The 13650-nt window shown below is 40.3% G+C and overlaps 1 long non-coding RNA gene across 1 annotated transcript in view; it reads right to left on the bottom strand.

Annotated features, from left to right (window-relative positions):
- LOC116530859 overlaps positions 1-12963 on the bottom strand; it is a 68972-nt gene extending 56009 nt beyond the window's left edge. The window contains exon 1 of the long non-coding RNA XR_004260154.1: positions 12523-12963. This is a non-coding gene — a long non-coding RNA (uncharacterized LOC116530859). The remainder of the gene's footprint in view (positions 1-12522) is intronic.
- Positions 12964-13650: the final 687 nt, after the last annotated feature.

The following is a 13650-nucleotide window of genomic DNA, read 5'->3' as shown; positions in this document are numbered from 1 at the left end:
GCCAATAAGGTATTTACCTTTAAAAGATCTGGCAAGTTATTATTTACCTCTCTGAGTCTCATATGTGGAAGGAGCGTGGGCTTTGGAATCACAGACATATCAGAAGGACTCCTGGGGACCCACCAGGAACAAAAAGAGAGTGAGCTATAATTCATTCTACCTACTGCAATGGAGTCATCAGGTGTTTCTGTATTCGTTCATGAAGTACAGAGATGAACTGCATCTGTGCTGCCCAATACAATAGCCACTAGCGATATTTGGCTGTTTAAATTAATTAAATGTAAATCAAATTAAAAATTCAGTTCTTCAGTTAGCCATTAGCCACATGCGCTTAATCACATTTCAAGCACTTAATAGTGCATGTGGCTAATGGCTACTGTATTGGACAGTACAGATCTAGACCATTTCTAGAACATCCTAATCATCACAGAAAGTAACACTGGACAGCATTGGTCTAGATTTAAAAAAGAGTGAGAGAGAGAGAGAGAGAGAGAGAGAGAGAGCGCAAACCCCTGCTTGGCAAACCACTCCATTATTTAAAGGAAGAGGGGTCCTGTGTTTCAGTGTTGGTTTTAATTTGGGGGTGGTGGTTGTTTTCTAATGGGTTATATTAGTCAGGACTCATTTGATTACAAGGGAAAAAACTCAAAAATAGCCTAAGCAAAACAGTAAATTTGTTTCTATAACTGAAAAATCTAGGAATAAAGCCCAGCTGGATCAGGGGTTCAAATGTATCATTAAAACAGTATCTTTCCATCTCTCAGCTCTACTTGCTATGTGACTTTCTTCTTGGGTTGGCTTTAATCATATGGAGGTAAAGATGGCTTATGATAAACTCAAGCTCATGTGGTTCTTAGTACCCACAATCTCAAATTTGACCTTCTGTTTCAGTTTCTCATTGGTTTGACCCTAATCCATATGGAAATGTTTATTAAAGTACTGCTATTCATCACAGACTTTACTATTATTCCATCATAATAGAAGAGGCATTATCATTACATATTGAGAAGATAACAAGGATTCTAAAACAAACTGGTTCCAATCCAGACTCTTGAATGTATGAGCTGTATGACCTTTGGCATATCTAATCATTTCTCTATGTCTTGATTTTCTCATCTTAAAATTAGGATAAATAATAATGCTAATCTTACAGGATCCACTGTTTTTGTTGTTGTTGTTTTGAGACAAGGTCTCACTCTGTCGCCCAGGCTGGAGTGCAGTGGTACAATCTTGGCTCACTGCAGCCTCCACCTCCTGGTCTCAAGTGATTCTCCTTCTTCAGCTATCTTAATAAACATTTCCATACGGATCAGGGTCAAACCAATCACAAACTAATCTAGAAGGTCAAATTCGAGATTGTGGGTACTAAGAACTATATGAGCATGAGTCTCTCCTGGGTAGTTGGGCCTACAGGCACACCGCCACATCTAGCTAAATTTTGTATGTGTTGTTAAGATGGAGTTTCACCATGTTGCCCAGGTTGGTCTTGAACCCCTGGGCTCAAGCAATTTGCCCTTACGAGGTTTGTTCTGAGGATAAATGGGATAATTCATATGAAGTGCTTAGCACAGTGTGATAGCAATCACACTATCGATGCTAGCTATTATTGTCACTATTATCATTCTTAACCGTACAAAACGGTGCAAAATAAATATCCAAAGAGAAAACACTAAGTGTTCTAGGAATTAGGAAAGTGAGCAACCACTGCAACCTTGTATGTTCAAGAAGGGCTTCATAGAGAGCACAGGACATGAACAGGATTTTGAAGCAGGGGCACACAAGCAGAAGAGAGGGAGGAGAGCTCTTCTCATCACAACACCCAAGAAACTAATGCCTATGTCTCTGGAGCCATGTTTCCTACAAGAGAATAGGAAGCAGGAGATGGCGCAGGCTTTTCTTTACCCATCATCTGCAAAAAAAAAAAAAACAGTTGAGAGGCAGCATGTTTTTCTTAAAACGTTAATAAAAAAGAGCACAGCAAAACTGAATCAGAGAAGCCAGGCGTGTCTCATCTGCCATTCCTGTACCCCTGAGCTCTCAGCGCTGCTGGTGGCTGATGGTGATGAGGTCTTCCCGGAGGGGTGAGCCTGAGCAGACTGTATGGGAAGGCTCAGTGCATCTTCCAAATGCCTCTGACTGTCCAGTGGGGGTGGAGGCCTCCTAACAGCTGCTGCGCTGCTTTGTAAACAAGTGGGGGACACACTTCTTTAACCTGGAATCCTGCAGCTGAAAAATATGTTTACCTCTCCAAGGATTTGGTTGGAAATGCTTCAAAGATTTCTGCTTTTCCCAGAAAGCTGAAGCTCAGTATGAAGCAATGTGCTTCATCTCTGAGAACACTGCTCTCCTTGGGTGAGAAGAACAGAATTTTCCAGCTTGACAGTAAATAACTTTCTGACTTGGGCAAAAGGATGGGACCAGATTACCTCCAAGGTAGATGAAATGCCATTTAGCTCATGTGCAAAGTAATTGTGAAGAAAATGCTCCCATCTGAGGTAAGGGCGGGCATTGTGCAGGAGACAGGCATATTTCCAGAGCATGTTGTGATGATTGGATCAGTTCCAGAGACCACTGCCAAGGCCTGCCTCTGGGCAGCTGCAGCTTTAGGGGGGCCTAATCATCCCTCACCCATGCCCCACTACAGCCTTGTATGTGTGCTTGTGTATGTGTATGTGTACACATGTGTGCACCAGCCAAAAACATTAATTAGCATGTGCTTTATGTATTAGAGCTTAAAAGCCATCAGGGCAGCTGTTGTCTAGAAGCCAAGGAGCTAAATTCAAGTCACAGCTCTGTCATTTGGCCATATGACCTCTGCCGGGTCATCTCAACCCTCTGAGCTTTGAGTTCCTCATTTGTAAAGGAAAATGATAATACCTGAACCAATTAACTCAGGTCTTCAATGAAGATACAAATTAAAATGAGATGACGTACTGGAAAGTCTTCCAGCAACCCTAAAGCCCTACTTCTCAAAGTCTGGATCACAACCTAGCAGCGCTGACTTCCTCTGGGAGCATGTTAGAAATGCAGATTCATGGGCCCAACCTCAGACTTACTGAACCAGACCCTGCATTTTAACACCATCCTCAAGGCAATCAATATGCACTTCTAAGGGGCTCCTCTAAAGCACTGTAAGACAGATTTAGGGAATTGTTCTAAAGCTGAACAAAACCCAAGCCACTCTGGGTTTCCAAAATTTCCACTACGCAACTGTTTTCCTGAGCGAGCACTGCTTCCTCAGTGGATCAGACATTCTCAGAGAGCAGCAACGCTGTCATTCATCAATTCTCTGGGACACCCAGCACAATGTGAGTAAGGCTTACCTTGTAATAGTGTGACAAATAGCATTCTTATACCAGATTGATGGCACTATATATATCTATATCCATTTTAAACTTTATCCTGTCTTGAAAGATGCTACAGGATGACCTGGCCTTCTATTAGACCCCTTTCCCTCCCTCCACCCCTGACACACTGGTCTCCCTGCCTGTCCCCAAATATGCCTGGCAACTAGCAACTCCTCAGGGAGAGCCTTCCACTGCTATTCCCGCTGCCTGGAGTGCTCTTCCCCACAGACCGCAATTTTTCATCTCCTTGAAATCTTGGCTCAAATGTTACCTTGTCAGTGATGCTCTCCCCATCTCCTGTATTTAACATTGCTCCCTTATACTCAAATTTCATTTTCTCCACAGCACTTACCATTTTCTAGCAGACTATATACTTTATTTATTATGCTTTATAATCTTGCCCTTTTCCACTCCAAAACAGAATATAAGGTTTTGAAGGTGGGAATTTTTGTCCATTTTGTTCACTGCTATGTACCCAGCTCCTGGAACAGTCCTAGCATCCAATTGCTTGATATTTATTGAATGAATGAATGTACAGAAAAATGGCTTTGAACATGTACTATGTAATCATATAGATTTGGGCTTGAATTTCAACTCTGTCACTATTAGCTGTCTTACTCTAGGCAAAGAGTGAATGTTAACAGTTCTGGTACAGTGCCCAGCATATAGGAAATGTCTCTCTTTGTTTAGCTATCATTATTAAAACATAATTGCGATTATCACTGAATAAAAGCTGCATTCTTCCAAGACAATGGTGAAAAATTATAATTTATTTTAACTGATAACCAAATTTTTAAGGAATATGCTACATCAATCAAACAGGACTATGGACTGTGATTCATTTGTCAGCAGCCCATTCTTTTTGCAGCAGTTAAAAAAATGGTATGCATGAAAACCGTTCCTGAAAAAAATAAAGCTCCCTATCTTCCTTTTAGGGGAAAAGTTAGGAAATACTGGTTTCTGTTATTTTTCCAAATAAAATATAACATCTGACACTGGACAAGCATAAACTTGAGCTAAACATCAAGGAATCATTTTACAGAAGCATTAGACCATGAAACAAACCAGATGAGGAGGCAGCTCTCCCAAATGATGAGTCACTTAAACATAAAGGAAGAAGAACTGGAAACTTTTTTCTGTATGTCCTCATGTACATTGCAAATATTTATAAAATAAATGGCAAGTATCTTACTATATTAAGTTACCAAGGTGTTTCTCTTAGAGGTAAGAACTAAATATCAGTAGACAGCATTTAATTCTATTGGTTCAACCTTTTGGTTCTGAGCAACACAAATTTTATTTCTAGTAAAATATTTGTGAGGGAAACCTTTCTATGTCTCAGAAATTCAATTCCATTTGCTCTGAAATGGGGGAGTTGGATCAGATATTGTCTAAACCTCCTTCTGGCTCAAACAGGGACTCAATGACCTAGAGAATCTTGTTTTCCCACATCCCCCACTCTGACTGCATCCAATTCATCACAAAGCTCTGGTGATCTGACTCTAAACTATAGTTTATATCAGTCTACCTTTACCATAATCGCTTTGGTATCTACTCACCTGGACTAATTCAAGAGCTTCCTAATTACCTCACTCTGACACGTCTCCAACCTACACACCAACAGAGTCACCAGAGTGGTCCTTTTATAATAAAAAATTGATTATTTCCCTGCTGTATTAGTCCATTTTCATGCTGCTGATAAAGACATACCAAGACTGGGTAAATTATAAAGAAAAAGAGGTTTAATGGACCCACAGTTCCACGTGGCTGGGGAGGCCTCATAATCATGGCAGAAGGCAAAAGGCACGTCTTACATGGAGGCAGACAAGAAACAATAAGAGCCAAGGGAAAATGAAAACCTCTTATAAAATCATTAGGTCTGGTGAGACTTATTCACTACCACACGAACAGTATGGGGGAAACTGCTCCCATGATTCAATTGTCTCCCACCAGGTTCCTCCCACAACACGGAATTATTCAAGAAGAGATTTGGGTGGGGACATAGCCAAACCATATCACCTCCATAAAACCTTCTGATAGTTTCTTTTTACCCTTAATTTAACATCTCAAATTCTTCATATGGATAATAGATGAGAAACCATCTGGCAAAGGCCCTCCCTGCCTCCATTCTCCACCTCATTTTGTAAACTCTCTCCCCTCCTTGCCATCAGGCCACACTCTGCTTTGCAGGTTCTCAGCTGCATTCTAATTATTCACATGCATTGATTCATCTGCATGCCTAACTCTTACCCCTCAACCTCACAAAAAATGTCTCTTTCTTAAAGAGGCCTTCTTGGATTCCTCACTGTAAATTGCATTCCTCCCATTATTTCACTTCATGACACTTGTCATGATCTCCAGATATGCATCCCTTTATGTGTCTCTTTGCTCCTGTCTCTATCTCTTTTAATATGCTAAGCTCTTGGAGGACAAGGGTTATGCCTGATTTGTTCATCACTGTATAACCAGCACCCAGCAGAGCTCCTAGCATACAGTTGGCAATCAACAAATATTTGTGGAATAAAGGAATAGATGAATGAAGAGTATTAGCAACTCTATGAAGGGAAGGCAAGAATATGCAAGAATATGAGTGTTCTTTACATTACCATCCTATGAAGTAATTCTAATTAACATACACAATGCAATTTGAATTCATAAGTAAATTATTAAACCCAAGGCATCATGTTTTGCTTTTACATAATTAAAAATCATTGTTCATAGATTAACCCACCAGTAGCATTTTACTAGGACAAAAATATTGTGAAGTTCTCCTTAAGGTTTTACACAATAATGGATGTATGAACCAAATGATAAACTTAGTATTTAAAAATATGGATTCATGTTTTGTGACTGAAACACTATGATCATAGTGTTATTTACCCTGTGACATTAACCAAGCCATTTAGTAAACAACTGTGTGCTTAATAATCATCTAGCATAATTTGGTAAACAGTGATTGAGGCTATATCAAACATGTATATTTCCTGTTTTATTGTAGTTAACAAAGAGAAGACTATACACTAGATTATTTGAAATGAATATACCAAAAAAAAAGATGTCCATAGTTTTATGGTACCTTTAAGTATTTGTTAAAGGAGAGAATTTAACTAGTATTATACTTATTAGCAAGAAACTGACCTCAAATATATTTCTTCCTTTTTTTCACCTTTTCTATTTCCCCTCCAGTTAGGTTTCCTGAATTCTAGAATGAGTTAGAAAATGCCTGTTTCATGCCTGTAATCCCAGCACTTTGGGAGGCTGAGGCGGGCAGATCACGAGGTCAGGAGTTAGAGACCAGCCTGGCCAACATAGTGAAACCCTGTCTCTACTAAAAACACAAAAAATTAATCAGGCATGGTGGCAGGTGCCTGTAATCCCAGCTACTCAGGAGGCTGAGGCAGAGGATTGCTTGAACCCAGGAGGCAGAGGTTGCAGTGAGCTAAGATTGCATCCTAGCCCAGGCTATAGTCTGGGACTCTGTCAAAAAAAAAAAAAATAGAAAGAAAGAAAATGACTAAGTTACAAAATTTTCTCAGATAAGGTTGGGAATGTGTTATGACAAACAGAAGGAAAGAAAACCAAGCCAAGGCCTGGAGACTAAATGAGGTGAAGAAGGTGTGGAAATCCACTCAGAAGTAAGCTTCACAAGACATGAGGATGCAGCCATAGGGCATCCTATGGCAATGAGGATAAATTGGTAGCACATTTCCATGCCCAGATATCTGAAAAATAGAGATAATGATCCCTGGCCCTAGCCACCAATGAGGAATATTGTGAGAATAAATTAGATACAGTTTTCCTTTGGAGGAAAAGCACTATATAATTTATGATATTGTTATTATAATCATTAGTCATCCTTGCCTAGATTTATGGAGTGACTCATCCTAAATTAAGCCTTTGGAACAATGAGAAGAGGGAAATTTATGAGACCTACAATGATTTTCTAGTCTCATAAAAGATTGTAGTACTTGATTCTTGAGATGTTGAAATATCTCTGCCTCTTAACAGGACGCTACAAGGACCGTTCTTTGATTCATTTATTTGATAAGTCTTTCAAGTCCCATCCTCTTGCTCCTCTGGGGCTAATAATTCAGCTAGCATTTTAACACTCACCTTGACTGTCAATAAATTATTTTAACTTACCTTTAGAGTATCTGCTTTTTCTCTCCTTTTCCTATGAGAATAATAATTGTTACATTTTTTACTCCCCATAATTTATCTATATATTCAGTAAATATTTTAAGCACTTATAATAGTCAAGGCAATGAGTTAGGCACAGAGATGTAAGGGGAGTGAGATTCTGCCCACATCTCATGGAGCTAGTTAGAGAATATAACTAAGGACCAGATCTGAGGAATATCTTAAGAAAGAATTATCAGATCACAAAGACTGATAAGATACAGGGTATGAAAGAGAGGGGAGAATAGAGATGCCAAATTTTCTCTCCAGGCAGACTGGATGGAGAATGGCATCATTAAAAGATAGGAAACAGGTTGGAGAAAAAGACAATCAACTCTGTTTGAGGCTTGTTAAGCTGAGGTTGAATAAGACACCCAGGAATAAGCTTAAGCCATAGGTCTGAGGCTTAGGAAAGAGGCCAGGATGGGAGAGAGAGGTCTGGAATTCATCTAAAGAGAGATCCTGGGAAGAGGGGAGTACTCATTGAGAGAATATAAAACAAGAATGATAGACCAGGGGCACCTGGTGATAAAAACTGAAAGGAAGGAAGGGAGTGAGAGAGGGAGACAAAAAGAGAAAGGCAGCAAGGAAGGAAGGAAGAGAGGGAGAGAGGGAGGGAGGGAGGGACAAGTAGGTAATTTGTGGAAGAGATAAACAGGGTACAAAGGGCTCATGAAAAGAAAATAAAGGACAGGAATAGATACAAAATGGCAGAGAGATGGAAGAGAAAGGAGTAAAGTTCCAGAGTCATGGCCAAGGGCAACACATTGGAAGGGTTAGCCTTGGAAAGGAGCCTCTGTCTCTCTCTCCCTCTCTCTCTCTCTCAGGAGACAGTGAAGAGGGAACAAATACTGATATATATTTTAGATAGGATACAGTAGACTTCAAAGGAGGAACGGTTGATTGGGAGTATGAAAAGTTGGGTTAGAAAAGGTTGTGATGTTCTGAGAAAACAACAACATGTAGAGAAGAACCTGGGCTGTGGAATGAGACCAGACCTAGACTCAAATTGCAGCTTTTACACTTGGTATCACTGTGACCTTGGGCAAGTACTTTTTATCTAATTGAGCTTCAGTTTAGTCTTCTATAGAAATGGCAAGTAACACGAACTATTCCGTAAGGCTGTTTCCAGGACTAAGAAAGACATTGCATGCGGAAGCACCTAGCTCTTGGCTGGACTTCCTTGAGGAATAAATGCTGAGGATAAAGTGGACCAAAAGATGGCAGTGGTTCTCAGCCTGGATGTGCATTGGAATCAGCTGGAGAGCTCCTCTAAACACAGGTTTTAGGCCTCACCCAGAATCACTTTCTGATTCAGTAGATCTGGGGTGAGGGTTGAAAATCTGTATTTCTAGTAAGTTCCCAAGCAACACTGACACTGCTGGTCCACAAAGCACTCTTAGAGGATCCCTGATGTAGAGAAATCATCCAAGGGAAAAGCTCAAAGGGTAAGAGACTTTTTGGCCCTAGAATACAGTTCCCAAAAGAAGATGACCACGTCTCTTTTCAGAGTTTATTTTCCTTTCATTTGCTTTGTTCATCATTTTTCTCTAGAACCTTTGCCATCCTATCTTAAGAGCAGACACTCTTAACCCAGATTTCTAAGAACCTGATATAGGAGCTGAAATTTAACAGGAACTCAACCAGCTGAACAGCTGGAGCAGTGAATGCAGAAAGAGAACTCCAAATTGCCTGATGAGAGAGGTACACAAGAGGTTAGTGGTGCCCAGTGTCTCCCCAAAAGGAGTTGAGCAAGGGCCACCAGGAAGTGGCAGGAGTTTGGGAGTCAGCCTGAGGAAACATGGTTTTGTTTGTTTTTGTTTTGTAGAAGCGGGTCTTGCCATCGTGCCCATGCTGGTCTCAAACCCCTGGGCTCAAGTAATCCTCCTGCTTCAGCCTCCCCAAATGCTGGTATTATAACCGCATTCGGCCAGGAAACATGGCTTTAAAAACAAGTGGAAATTGTCAGAATTTATATATTATTTTAACTTTGCTCTGTCTTTTCAATATTGCATGGTGCAAGTGTTATATTTCACGTTTCTGGATTTTTTATTTTAAATCACTTTTTATTTCTCGTGTTCTTTTCCCTGGCAATATCTTTATTGCTAAATAGTAGTGTATAACTCTTTGCCATGGATCAGATTATCTTTGAGCACTTACTTTTCCCTGTTTTGCTCCTAATTCCTTCCCATTGTGTTATTCAATTATTCTATTCTGTTGTATCCATTATTCACTACTTTTTTTTTTTTTTTCAAAAAATTGATTCTACAGAAATCGAACACCCTCATTTTTCATTTCTTGGAGTTACTTTGTAGAAACTCAACTAGATTATGGCTCCTAATGCACTAATGCTCTGCTGAGTGCATGTTGCCCCGCATTTTTATAAGTTCTGAATATAAAGTCTAAACCCATTCCTTTTCAAGATTCTCCTTTCATATATCGTTTAAGAAAATTGCTCAACCATCTAGCTTGCTTCTACTTAGTCCCTGACTCATTTCCTCACTGCTGAATACCCCATCATCCTTCCTACATTTATATTTTTAGAGCCAAGTTAACTTGATATTTAGTTGCCCAGTGTCACTGCAGCTGTGCTCTGCGGCAGGGACTGGGGAGAGCAGAGGCACGAGGACAACCCTGGTCAGGACATTAGTCCAGTATCAACCCTTTTCCCCTCTCTGCATCCAGCTTCTTACTACACCACACCTGTGGTCTCTTTCATTAACACATTTTTGACGTATTTTTCAGTTTTCTTAAACATACAGTCCTTAATGTCTTGCTTTGTGCATGTTGAATACTCAAAGCCCTGATTATAGAAATGACTAAATGGCAAGCGGATGAAACACAGACCCATCACAGCTTGATCCTGTCCAATTGCTTAGCTACTGTCTCATTGTAACTCAGGACACCTTGCAGTTCCCTGCATTTGCCATGCTCCCTCATATCTGCAAATCATTGCACAGGTCACTCCCTTCCCATTCTGCTTTCTCTGACTAGCTTTGGCATTGCTTCCTTCTTTAGAAAATCACCCCTACCCCCCTCCCTGGGGTGGGTAGCCCTCTCATATACTAAAAACATCCTGACTTCTTTGCTCTAAAATCATATTTCCACTGTCAGCTTGCTTGTGCTGCTCCTTAACTAGACTGTGAGCAACTGAAAAGCCGGGGCTGTTTCTCTTGCACAGTTGCAATCCCAGCTCCTACCTTGATGCCCAAATGGTAGTGTTTGCAATAATGAGGCTATGCTGAAAGGCAGGGGTATATTAGTCCATTCCCACACTGATAATAAAGACAATCCTGAGACTCAGTAATTTATAAAGAAAATGAGGTTTAATGGACTCACAGTTCCACATGGCTGGGGAGGCATCACAATCATGGCAGAAAGCAAAGGAGGAGCAAAGCCATGTCTTACATGGTGGCAGGCAAGAGATCATGTGCAGGAGAACTCCGCTTTATAAAACCATCAGTCAGATCTCGAGATTTATTAATTATCACAAGAATAGCATGAGAAAGACCCACCCTCATAATTCAATTACTTCCCACCAGGTCCCTCCCATGACACATGAGAATTATGAGAGCCGCAATTTGAGATTTGAGTGGGTACACAGCCAAACCATATCAATGTGTTTCTATCACTGATAGCTGCCATGGGCGTGGAGAAGCGTGGTAAGGTGTGAGATACTACAGAAAGAAAATGGGGTGGCTCATGAGACACAGGGCAATGGAAGGGGAGAAGTCAAACATGGCAGCCAGGACCTGGGGGATGGCTTCCCACCTGCCACGATGATTACAGGTACCCATCACCTTAACAGAGGCTGAGAAATTTAAGTTTTGTGAACAGAACACAAGTATTCCTATACCAGATAGCTTATTTTGCAGTGTTTTTAATAGAGAAAACTACTATTTATTGGAACACAATAAAAATGGCTAAATTAACTTTTATAAAATTGTGACTAATACAAAGCAATAAATAGGTGGTTAAAAAACAATTCTGGAACCAAAGAAGGAGGGCACATAATGCCATTCATACTGAGGCAGGTGTCCTCATTCATCTTCCTTCGCCTTTCTCCTAGCTACAGCCCAGCATAAGCACCTTTATCTGGGCTTCTTTCCAGCTGTTAATCAGTGGGATCACATGTGCAAAACACTGGTGTGGCACTGTCCTAGGCCTTCTGAGAATATCAATGTCTCAACTCTTAAAATCTCAAGACTTAATTCCTCCTTTTTGGAGTAATTAGGCCTCCTCCCCACTCCTCCCACCCGCTTCCTCTCCCTGTCTCTGTCTCTCTCTGTGTCTGTCTCTCTTTTTCATCTTCCTCCTTGTCCTCCTTTCCTTCTTTTCCTGTCTCTCTCTCTCTCACACACACACCTGCACACACACTATGTTTCTTCCTGCCATATGAGCTTTACATGGATGAAAATGTATTCTCAAGCAGTCCCTAGTTCTCTCCCCTCCCATCGTATTTTGGTGAAAACACCCTGTGACTTAACACTTACAAAACAGAATTTAACACTGATTCCTAATTACATCAAAATCTGACATGGGCTAGAAGAATTTAAAACCAATGCATTGTTCCATGACCTTTCCTTTTTCCAATGTGTACATCCTGCCTTTCCTTCCAGATCCAGCATCCAATCCATGCCATTTGGGGAACCTTTCCCAAGTCCCAGCCCTCAGCTAACAAATTCTCCTCTTAGTTCTTATTGCATGTATTTTCTATAACAATAGAAACTAAGCACTTGTTTCTTAAATATTTTTAATGGATTGTTCCTTAGAAAAGGCACTAATTAGTCTTTCCTTTAGGATTCCCTTGCTCCTAGCAGTGTCCAGGACCAGACAGCACTCAATACACTCAATAACTACTTGTTACATTTAACAAACTGCCTTTATGTTTCAAGCCACAACTTAGTTCCCTTTTTGGAATAAATGTTTGGTGATGCTTCTGAGAACATTTCATGAGAGATAGACATTAGTCCCACACACAAAAGTTGCTTCTTACCATATAGTTTTGACTCAAATTCTGGTCCTTGCTAGAGAGCCAAGTGGTCTGTGTTTTCTCATCTTGCTGTGTAAGACATCCCCATTACTCTTCATCTAAGAAGCCTTCATGCACTCCCAGGAGCCCAGTACATTAGGAGGCAACCTCCAGGTAAGCAAAGACTCTGCCTCTCACCCTGTCTGCCCAAGTCCCTTGCTGCACACTTCTCCGCAGGAAGAAATCAGTCCTGAGCCAGCAGAGAGAGAGGGAGGGAGGGAGGACCAGGGTGAAGCGCTGTGGTGGAGCCCTCCCTCTATCCATCCACTGCTCTGCGCGGGAGCGAAGTGCAGGTGCATGAGGGCTGGTGCCTGCCAGCCTGATTACCCTCATCATGGAAGCTGCCAGACAACTTCAGCACATTCTGTGGCATGGAAACTGCCGAGAAAGAACACTGTCAGCAGTGGCATTTCTAACACAGGGAAACAATGTATGAAGCAGAAGAAAAAGACAAAAGCCCCTCCACCCACACACTCGGGCTATACCCAAAACATCCTGGCAGGAATATGACTCCTGACTCCCTGTGAAAGGAAGATGTCCCAGAGGGGCCCTGAGACTAGCACTCTTTGACACTGGTGACTAAAGATTACAAAAAAGTAGAAACCATGTCATTATCAAAGCCTGACACTCTAGATAGGTGTTACACAACTCCATCTACTTCCTAACTCCTGTCTTTGATTTTTGTCCATGCAGTTCCATGTTTCTTGTAGATATTTACATTCATATCTATCCAATCCATATATTTATAGGTATAATATATAGTATATATTTATAGATATACTATATATAGTATATATTTTTATATATAGTATATACGGATGAATAATATGTAATCCATATATTCATATGTGTAACATATAGTAGAAAATATATACTATATAACATATAGTATATGTAATATATAGTAGAAAATATGTACTATATAACATAGTATATATAGTTATTACATAGTAATATATTGTAATATATATACTATACATGTAATATATAGTATTTTGTATATATACATAGTTTATATATAGGTAATATATAGTAAAAAAATACTATATACATGTATGAATATATGGATTACATGTCATTCATCTGTATATA

Source organism: Sapajus apella, unplaced genomic scaffold (genome assembly GCF_009761245.1).
Source record: "Sapajus apella isolate SASKATOON/1434 unplaced genomic scaffold, GSC_monkey_1.0 scaffold3, whole genome shotgun sequence".
Classification (NCBI taxonomy): domain Eukaryota; kingdom Metazoa; phylum Chordata; class Mammalia; order Primates; family Cebidae; genus Sapajus; species Sapajus apella.
This window is presented reverse-complemented; position numbering and strand designations above follow the sequence as displayed.